This window comes from Thamnophis sirtalis, unplaced genomic scaffold (genome assembly GCF_051295495.1).
Source record: "Thamnophis sirtalis isolate CommonGarterSnake01/CBP01778 unplaced genomic scaffold, rThaSir2_p1.2 scaffold_11, whole genome shotgun sequence".
Taxonomy (NCBI): Eukaryota; Metazoa; Chordata; class Lepidosauria; order Squamata; family Natricidae; genus Thamnophis; species Thamnophis sirtalis.
Window position 1 is genome coordinate 11,737,252 of NW_028261391.1, and position 9,611 is coordinate 11,746,862.

The window sequence follows — 9,611 nt, forward strand, 5'->3', positions numbered from 1 at the left end:
CTCACAACAGACAAGAAACATTTAAAATTTTAAAAAATAGAATAAAAAAATAAAAATACAGTATTAAAATTCATATCACCCATTCCATCTACGCAGGGCTGGATATCAATCAACAGCCCCAGGCCTGCCGGAACAGCCAGGTCTTGACGGCTTTACGGAAGGCCGGGAGAGTGGTAAGGGTCCGGATCTCTGCAGGTAGATCGTTCCACAGGGCCAGTGCAGCAACAGAGAAGGCCCTCCCCGGGGAGTCGCCAGCCGGCATTGTCCGGTTGTCGGCACCCGGAGGAGGCCCAACCTGTGCGATCTTGTTGGTCATTGGGAGGTAAGTGGCAGGAGGTGATCTCTCAGGTAGCCAGGTCTTAAACCATGAAGGGCTTTAAAAGTAACGACTAGCACCTTGAAGCGCGTCCAGAGACCAATAGGAAGCCAGTGCAGCTTGCAGAGGATAGGTGTAATATGGGTGTATCTAGATACACCCCACATCGTGGCGACCAAAACTGAATGCAGTTAAGGATGAATCAGCAGTGTGCTTAGAGGTGGGCCACTTAGACCACCCAGCCGGTCATTAGGCAGATCATATTAGTGGTCCGCGGGATTTAAAATTATGAATTTAGTGGTCCTTGGGGTCCGAAAGGTTGGTGACTCCTGTTTTACAGCGCAATTCTGCACAACTCTCTCACACACAACACAAGAACCCACACCACCATTAAAAACTGTGAAATTAAAACAAACAACTGGGAGGTTTTAGAATGAAGGAAACAACATTTTAAAGGTATTTTCACTCTGCTAGAACAGGGTCGTTTCGGTAGTGTAAAATGGTTTCCAGATGCTGCTTATAGAAAGACAACATCGCAATCAAATGGAAAGTGAGATTAAATTAGTTTGGCCAACTAGCTTGATTCTGTCCCCCCCTTTTTTTTCATTTTTATTCTTCATTAATAAAATTGAATGATCTCCCAGAAAATCATACAAAGCACACAGCTTTCGGAGAGTTGTAATTAAGGTATTTTGGCAATTAACTTCTAATCCTCTGGAAATAAACAACGTAAGGAGATAATCTTTCCCATCCTGCAATTTGAAGCAATTACAAGCCCAATTATGCAAGGCAGCGAATGCCCTCAACTTTGCTGAGTTTAGCTGCAATCAAGAAAGCCCAGCCGCAGAAAGGGCTCAGTTCTTTGCATGCCTTAACTTTCTCTGTGATTAGATGACTGAACACGTGAAACTATTTTATAGCAATCCTAACAGCTTAGCCTGCGTTCTCCAACAGTATTCACTCTGGTTGGGAGCTGCTCTTCAGGAGTCCTGTAGAGATAAAGAGATAATTTTTAATTTCAACATATTGAACAGAATATATATATGTGTGTGTGTGTGTGTGTTTTATTTGTGCTGATAAATAAATAAAGGGAGACTAGTAGAGATCTATTTCAAGCTATTTAGCTCTCATCAGCTAGCCATACCCTTACTGGGATTTGAACCTGGGCTATATTACATACTAGGCAAACATCTTAGCCATTAGGCCACAGGCTCTTATCCATTATCAGCGAAGCCAGGGTGAAAGGTATCTATTAGATTTTTACAACCCCTGGTAAGCCCCAATTATGGGAGGAAGCTAACTGCTTCCATCATCTGTCAATCGGCTCGTCACAAGAGTCCACCACGACAGAAACCCAATATTTTTACTGTTGCCTTTGTTATATTTGTGGTTTTTTTTATTTGTGCTGATAAATAAATAAAGGGAGACTAGTATAGATCTATTTCAAGCTATTTAGCTCTCATCAGCTAGCCATACCCTTACTGGGATTTGAACCTGGGCTATATTACATACAAACATCTTAGCCATTAGGCCACAGGCTCTTATCCGTTATCAGCGAAGTAAAAATCTAATAGATACCTTTCACCCTGGCTTCGCTGATAACGGATAAGAGCCTGTATGTGTATATATATATACACATACAGGTATGCAGGTTTTGGTGTATTCGGGTCTTTTCCCATGTGCTCTCAATCTCTATGTATATTTTTTTTTGAATAAACATAAACAACCCCTTTAAAATCATCTTCCATTACAAATTGTAGAAAGTGTGTCAATTGGTTACAAAGAACTTTCGTGCATCTCTTCCACAGTCATCACCTATGATTCATAACAAGTTATATATTTTACATCACATATAGTTATATACGTATATTGTTATCATCATACCTCATCCTTCATATGACTATAGTTGTTTTAACGTCCCTTTATAATAAACATTCCAAAATTTAAAACACACCACATAATGGCATTCCCTTATCTATTTTCATTATTATCCAGCCACATTATATCTTTCTAACACATTCAAAATAAAAATTAATTGTGTTTAATATAAAAAAAATTAGACCTCTTTTCTTAATCATTGTTTACAATTTGTATCCAATTTCCCTTTTATCATATCAATACAAATTATTACATTATTATCATCAGTCCTTTATTTAACAATAGTTTGACTAAGTTTAACTTACTTTTTCCCCTTTTTTCACCATTTAAAATTTATACCAAATTTCCTCTTATCAAACCAATACATATATATATACATTGTTATCATTATCAATTATTTATCTAACTTTATCTATTATCACTACATTTTTAACATAATGCTCTAATTTTAACTAAATTTAACTAGTGTTTTATTATTAATTTTCATATCTCAACCTGTGTCTTTCCAGTAATAGTGAAGTCCTATTTCTTTTGCCATTTGTGGAATTGGTCTTCTGGTTATTTCCTTAATCAAATTTGTTTGGACTTCTCCTCGCAACTTGTTGCTTATTACATATCTTGTAAAATCTCGAAACCCTCCATCAGTTTCTTTAATCAGCTTATCTTTGGTTATCAGTAGTGTTTTTGTCAAAGTTTCTCTCAAGTCCATCATTTTTTCTCTTTTTTCTTCCTCTATACCTTGAAATCTGGAGTAAAGCATCTTTCCATCTATCTTCCCTTTTCTTGTTCCACTCTTTCCATCTCCAACCACACTCAGTTCTCTGTCAATATCCACGGTTATCTTGCCTCTTTGTTTATTTTTCCCTTGGGTTTTTGGGACTCTAGTCCCCACTTCTTCCATTTGCTGTATATCTTCCATTTTTCCATCAGGTTTTACCACATTAAAATTTATATTTTCAATATTTTCCCATCTCTTCTCAATTCTCTCTGTTGTTTCTAATAATTTTTGAATTCCAAGCATAATCTGTTGTAATGTTATGGCTTCTTTTTGATGTCGTGCCATCCTTCCAATTAGTAAACACTGCCACTCTAGTTTAAAAACAAATCTTTGTTTTCACTTCTTTCCAGCTACCAAAAGGCATCCAGAGAGCACCTGGGTAAACAACAAATGCTCTCCTGCAAGGTCAAAATGATCAAAGGGAAAAAAGAAAAAGCTATGTTTCCAAGTCTCAACCTCCAACCTCCAAGTGGCAGTGTAACTTCTTTTCCCTCTAAGATTACTACCCTCTTTATATTCCTTTTATATCTTCTTAATGTTTCAGGATTAGAAGAAACAAAATTCTTAAATGAAACAAAATAAAAAGAAAAAAATCCATCCCAACAGTATTGTAGAAATGAAGAAAAAGATTTAATCCATAGGTAAAAAAAAGAAATAGAAGAAGAAAATCCTATACTTTCACTTTAAAAAATAAAAAATGTTTACAAAACTTCCATCCATAGGAAAAAATAAAATAAAAAAGATAACACACTGTCTAATAATCTTAATTTCGTTGCTTATTTCCTTTTCTTTACCAGATTAATTTAACTTCAATCTTTTTTGGGTAGTCTTTTATAAAAATAAGATTTTCTCACCAGATGGACACACTTTCTCTTTCCACTTTCCTCCCATTGCAGAGTTGTCCCGACTTCAGCAGCTTGAGGCTGTGCTTATTATCGCCGGCAAGAATAGATTCTCTTGGAACAATCAGGGACTTTGGGGTGTCCCTGAGATCAGCAAGACGTACTCTTCCCTGTCACCGTCACTTCGGGACGGTTTAGGTCCAAATGGACCATCCAGCGGCAAAAGTGTTGACTGCGATCTCGGAGCTCCGAGATCGCACGTTGTATCGTCATGACATCAGCTCCTTTTCTCCTCTGAACAGATCATTTCTGATTTTGGTCCATGTGAATTTCACTTGCATTAAAAGAATAGAATAGAATAACGGGGTTGGAAGGGACCTTGGAGGTTTTCTAGTCCAAACCCCTGCTTAGGCAGAAAACCCTACACCGCTTCAGACAAATCCAATCTCTTCTTAAAAACTTCCAGTGTTGGAGCATTCACAACTTCTGGAGGCAAGTTGTTCCACTGATGAATTGTCAGGAAATTTCTCCTCAGTTCCAAGTTGCTTCTCTCCTTGATTAGTTTCTACCCATTGCTTCTTGTTCTACACTCAGGTGCTTTGGAGAATAGTTTGACTCCCTCTTCTTTGTGGCAGCCCCTGAGATATTGCAACACTGCTATCATGTCTCCCCTAGTCCTTTTTTTCCTTAAACTAGACGTACCCAGTTCCTGTAACCATTCTTCATATGTTTTAGCCTCCAGTCCCCAAATCATCTTTGTTGCTCTTCTCTGCACTCTTTCTAGAGTCTCCACATCTTTTTTTACATTATGACGACAAAAACTGAATGCAGTATTCCAATGTGGTGTTACCAAGGCATTATAAACTGTTATTTTCCTCATATCCCCTGGGTTATGAGCATTCCTCTGTAATTTGTTTAAAAAATATGTAAAGATGTGCTTTTCATTGGTAATAAGTCCCCAAGAAACACAGATATTTTTATTGGCATGATGCTTTTACTGAAATCTGTAGGCTGTATTGATGAAGTATGCCACATGGATGATTTTCTCAGCTTCAGGGATGGAATGAAGAAAGATGAATGGCTATTTTAAATTGGGTGCTGTGTCTTTGGATGGGAATTTGCACCCTGCCCTATTATATCACCCATCGACAAAATCCTATATTAATCACCTATTGCACTTAGATTCCTTTCTACATCACCATTTATTATATAGAGATGCATGGAAGACCAGCTGACCCTTGGTGAGAAATCATAGCTGTTTCCAGGAGCTTAGGACTGCCATATATTGACTTTTTATTTTTAAAATGTGATTCTTCAACTGAAGCTCCAGTGCTTGGTGCTACCCATTTGCAACTTGAACGTTTATATGTGTTTTAAGGAACACATTCATTTCTGATCACCAGTCCTTTGGAGAACCCAAGATTTCAACATACGCTTCCACCTGTTCTTTTCAGAGTGGGTTGCTCATTACTGTGTTTCCCTGAAAATATGACCTCAGAAAGCAAGTCATAGCTTGATTTTTATACGTGCGCCCAATATAAGCCGTACCCCAGTGGTGAAATTCCATTTTCTTTTACCGGTTCTATGGGCATGGCTTGGTGGGCATGGCAGGGGAAGGATACTGCAAAATCTCCATTCCCACCACACTCCATTGGAAGGATCCTACAAAATCCCCATTCCCACCCCACTCCAGGGGAAGGATACTGCAAAATCTCCATACCCACCTCACTCCAGGGGAAGGATACTGAAAAATCTCCATTCCCACCCCACTCCAGGGGAAGAATACTGAAAAATCCCCATTCCCACCCCACTCTGGGGCCAGCCAGAGGTGGTAATTGCTGGTTCTCCAAATCACTCAAAATTTCTGCTACCGCTTCTCCAGAACATGTCAGAACCTGCTGAATCACCCCTGTCCTTTCCCCAAAATAAGCAAGCCCTAATTAAGACCCTGCCCATTCCAGGGTGCACAGGTAAAAAATAAGCTAGGTTGGGAATGGGGTTTGTGGAGCTGCCCTTCTACTTACCTTCGGATAGTTGCAGCCAGGACTCGCACACCTCAGTCCATTTCTTTTGCTGCAGCTGCCAAGGCTTTCCTGAAGGCCTCTGCAGCTGATAACAGAGCTCCAATCAATCTGCTGAAAGCCTCTCTAGATGGATGCGCACGCCACCGTTCTGCAACACCCAGCTGCTCGGCAGAGGTCGCACAGGTGCCGCATGCTGTGCGCGTGTGCGCAATTGGTCCGTTCGCATGAAAAAGCGGTAAGGAATATGGGGTGGGGGGTGGGTGGGCCAAACGAGCCACCATTCCGCTATGGTAGCCGCTGTTCCCAGCTACCACCGTTATGGCTGTGTCGCTTGGAATCCACCATTGCCACAACTAGATTAGCCATATTTTCCACTTGAAACACAGCAGCCCAAAACAAACACCTGGATAGAAAGAAAGGGAGGTGGGAAAATGGGGAGGATTGGGGAGAAAATAGCATCAACGTTGTGCGTTCCCTGAGCAAGGCAATCAATATATTGATGGGGTGTTATCCTCAAGAAAGAGACTTCTTCCAAAGGGGGCTTCTGTGTGGCGGGCCTGACTTCAATAAAGGCAAGACTTGTTACTGGTTATTGTTGTTGTTGCTGTTGTTGCTGTTGTTGTTTTGTTGTTCTCTTTTTTTAAAGAGAAATTATCGGGCATGGAAGTCGTGAAAACCCTTCTGCAGAAACTAAATGACACTTTGAGCCTGATAAATGTTGCTGTGTGGCTGGATCATTATAAAGGCCGGAAGTGCAGCCATTCAGCTCTGTGAGACTTCTTGTTCTCTCTTCCAGGCTATGAAAGTCCTTATTTACGTTTGGCTAAACATTCCGTGGCCCGTTGCCATGGGAAAGCTGTCGTCGTCTGGGATACCCTGGCCGGGCACGTTTGCTGCGCACATATCCATCTAATGACTTGACTGCACTATTTTGAAGGAGGCAGTGAGGTGAATATGAAAAGGCCTGTTATTTCTGGTGTGTGACGCCAGCTTGATCATGAGACAAGTATTATTTGATGATTAACAGAGCTTCCTGTTATTTTACTGTGAGGTTGTTTTTCCTTCACCCATCTTTAGCCCCTGCCACCATTTTATTTAAGGCTTTATTATTGGTGTAAGTATCTCAATCTCTCTCTCCCTTTCCCCTCGTCTCTCTCTTCTATCATCCATCATATAATTAAACATAAATGAAAACCTGGACTCCTTGTCAGAGGAACTGAATAAGGCTGAATAAAAATGCAATTACCTGAACTATCAAAATTTTAATCTATCTATCTATCTATCTATCTATCTATCTATCTATCTATCTATCTATCTATCTATCTATCTATCTATCATCTATCTATCTACGGTATCTATCTATCTATCTATCTATCTATCTATCTATCTATCTATCTATCTATCTATCTATCTATCTATCTATCTATCTATCTATCTATCCATCCATCCATCCATCTATCCATTCATCCATCCATCCACCCACCCACCCACCCACCCACCTACCCACCATCTATCATCTATTTATCTATCCATCCATCTTTTCTCTCTCTTTCTATCATCGATAATCCCCCCTCTCTCCATCCATCCATCAATCTATCCATCAAGCATTCATCCATTATCTGTCTGTCTGTCTGTCCATCTGTCCGTCCATCCATTCTCTGTCTGTCTGTCTGTCTGTCTGTCTGTCTGTCTATCTATCTATCTATCTATCTATCTATCTATCTATCTATCTATCTATCTATCTATCTATCTATCTATCTATCTATCTATCTAATATCTATCTATCATCTACCTACGTACTGTCTATCATCTATTATCCATCCATCATTATCTGTCCATCCATCCATTATCTCTCTCTCTCTTTATCTCTCTATCTTTCTATCATTGATAATCTCTCTCTCTCTCTATCTATCTATCCATCCATCCATCTATCATTCATCCATCATCTATCTGTCTGTCTGCCCGTTTATCCATCCATCCATCCATCCATCCATCCATCCATCCATCCATCCATCCATCATCCATTATCTATCTATTACTATTTATCTGTCTATCATCTATCTATCTATCTATCTATCTATCTATCTATCTATCTATCTATCTATCTATCTATCATCTATCTATCTATCATCTATCTCTTTTCGAGGGTGTTGCAGAATCGGAAGGATACCGTGTAACTGGCTGTGTAATTCAGGGAGCTGAAGTCCACAAATATCAAAAGTGACGAAGGTTGAGAAATATATATTATCAATGTGGTGCTTGATGACGATGGTGATGAGTGGGTGTGGTAATGATATTTTGAACTGAAATGAAGAGAAGATCTCCAGTGGGGCTCTTAACAAGAACACAAGTAGGCATTAACCTTTCTGGATTTTGGTATATGTTCACTCCAGGGATAGATAAAGGCACTTTATTTCAGTTGAAGCAAATACTGAAAATATTTTTTATTCACCAGCCTTATACTGTCTCAGGGTGGCCTCTAGTTATGGCCTCTGATTTTAGGTTTTAATACGCACTTAACTGTACATGAATTGTTTGATATGGTTTATTGTATATTGTACCTTAATATTGAATTGAGTACCTGCTGATATTTCCCATAACAGTTATTACAAAAAATGTTTTGAATAAATAAACAACCAATGCAGGGTAGGAGAGCCTTTCCCCAGCAGTTATTTAGGCAATTTATTTTGGTCTCCACAGTCCTGATCAGCATTCTTTGTAATCTGCACACAAAGCTCCATACCATGATCATTTATGGTTCCATGGTTTCACAATACTAAAGCCCAAGAGTCATCAGCCAGCTGCAAAGAGCAAGGGGCTCACCAAGGTGGACTTTGTTCCTATGCCCCCTAACCTGAATTTCTATCCACTGCAGGAAAGCATCGAGTTCAGTTTAGTCTTATTCTAAATGAAAATCTGTGACAGTCGCCAACGAATGAATCCCAGCTGAGAGAAATAGTGAAATGGATGGAGAGAAGAAACAATGGATGTCTGTTGTGGCCAAGCAGGTGGCATTGGAGTTGCTACCAGACTCCGACAGCGAGGGGCCCTCTGAGTCAGCTCTGGAGGAGGTGGAGGACCCTGGACAGGGTTCCGACTCCGAGCAGGGCGCAGAGAGACTGGTTGGCCACCAGGAGGCACCTGAGCCTTGGACCAGAGGGGAGGAGACAAGGGAGAGTGAGCCAGAGGCCAGTAGTGAGTTGTTTCTAGATGCATGCCATTGAAGAGCTACTAGGCGCCAGGAACAATTATGCAATTACAGGAGGTGATTGTACTCAGCTGGTGATCATTAGGCTCCTCTCCAGACTATAAAAAGCTACTTGTGCACACGGCCCTCTTTGCAGAAGTCAACGCAGGATTGAATGTCAGAGGACATTACTGTGAGCTTGGCAGGCTGGATTGCTGCCAAGCCTTATCTGTGTTTATTGCTGCCTGAGTTTGTCTGACTTGCTGCCAAGGTCCTTATCTGTTTGTTCTGCTTGGCTTTCAGCCACCGAGGTTTTGGTGCCTTGCTATTAAAGTACATTCCAGTTAAGCTTGTCTCAGTATTCATTACTGGATGGCGGAGGGGGTCTATGGAGATTCTCAATCATCCGGGTCACCAAAGGTGCTTTTTCAAGAGGCAACTGAACCTTCTGGTTTTTCTTTCAAGACGTTTCACTCAGGAGCGGTAATCACTTACCTTCCCTACCAGTTTGCAAATGTGAGTGTGCGCTTCCGCGCATGCACTTTGGCTAAGAAAATCTGATACAAACTTCTCCATATTTTCATTT

General features: G+C 40.3%; 1 long non-coding RNA gene across 1 annotated transcript; it reads right to left on the reverse strand.

The window, feature by feature from the left end:
* Window positions 1-899: 899 nt before the first annotated feature.
* On the reverse strand, window positions 900-5,977 carry LOC148043539 (uncharacterized). Its single transcript, XR_015697959.1, has 2 exons — window positions 5,839-5,977; window positions 900-1,305 (listed from the first exon to the last, which is right to left on the reverse strand). It is a non-coding gene; the product is annotated as an uncharacterized LOC148043539 (long non-coding RNA).
* Between the last annotated feature and the right edge of the window lie 3,634 nt (window positions 5,978-9,611).